The sequence below is a fragment of the Barbus barbus genome (assembly GCF_936440315.1).
Source record: "Barbus barbus genome assembly, chromosome: 20".
In the NCBI taxonomy this organism is placed as follows: domain Eukaryota; kingdom Metazoa; phylum Chordata; class Actinopteri; order Cypriniformes; family Cyprinidae; genus Barbus; species Barbus barbus.
This window is the reverse complement of record NC_136748.1, coordinates 28263176-28264294: the sequence shown is the minus strand read 5'-3', so window position 1 is coordinate 28264294 and position 1119 is coordinate 28263176.

Sequence of the window (1119 nt, the reverse complement as noted above, 5' to 3'; positions counted from 1 at the left end):
CTGCAAAAACACACACACACACACACACACACACACACAGAGCACAGAACAAACACATTACAAACACTATTTGTGAGGTCCTCCTCCTTCCTTGAATGTACTTGAAAGTTTTTTCAACATTTTACTGTATTTGTGAAGATACTTTTTCCTCATGAATGTCCTCAAAAGTTGGTTTTCAACATTTTGCTATAATTGTAAGACTATTTTTCTTCACAAATGTCCTCAAAAGTTGGTTTTCAACATTTTACTGTATTTGTGAGGATATTTTTTGTCATGAATGTCCTCACAAGTTGGTTTTCAACATTTTACTGTATTTGTGAAGATATTTTTTTGTCATGAATGTCCTCACAAGTTGGTTTTCAACATTTTACTGTATTTGTGAGGATATTTTTTTGTCATGAATGTCCTCATAAGTTGGTTTTCAACATTTTACTGTATTTGTGAAGATATTTTTTTGTCATGAATGTCCTCACAAGTTGGTTTTCAACATTTTACTGTATTTCTGAGGATATTTTTTTGTCATGAATGTCCTCACAAGTTGGTTTTCAACATTTTACTGTATTTCTGAGGATATTTTTTTGTCATGAATATCCTCACAAGTTGGTTTTCAACATTTTACTGTATTTGTGAAGATATTTTTTTGTCATGAATGTCCTCACAAGTTGGTTTTCAACATTTTACTGTATTTGTGAGGATATTTTTTTGTCATGAATGTCCTCACAAGTTGGTTTTCAACATTTTACTGTATTTGTGAGGATATTTTTTTGTCATGAATATCCTCACAAGTTGGTTTTCAACATTTTATTGTATTTGTGAAGATATTTTTTCCTCACGTGTGTTCTCAAAAGTTGATTTTCAACATTTTGCTATAATTGTAAGACTATTTTTCTTCACAAATGTCCTCAAAAGTTGGTTTTCAACATTTTACTGTATTTGTGAGGATATTTTTTTGTCATGAATGTCCTCACAAGTTGGTTTTCAACATTTTACTGTATTTGTGAAGAAATGTTTTCTTCACGAATGTCCTAAAAAGTTGGTTTTCAACATTTTACTGTATTTGTGAGGATATTTTTTCTTCACGATTGTCCTAAAAAGTTGGTTTTCAACATTTTACTGTAT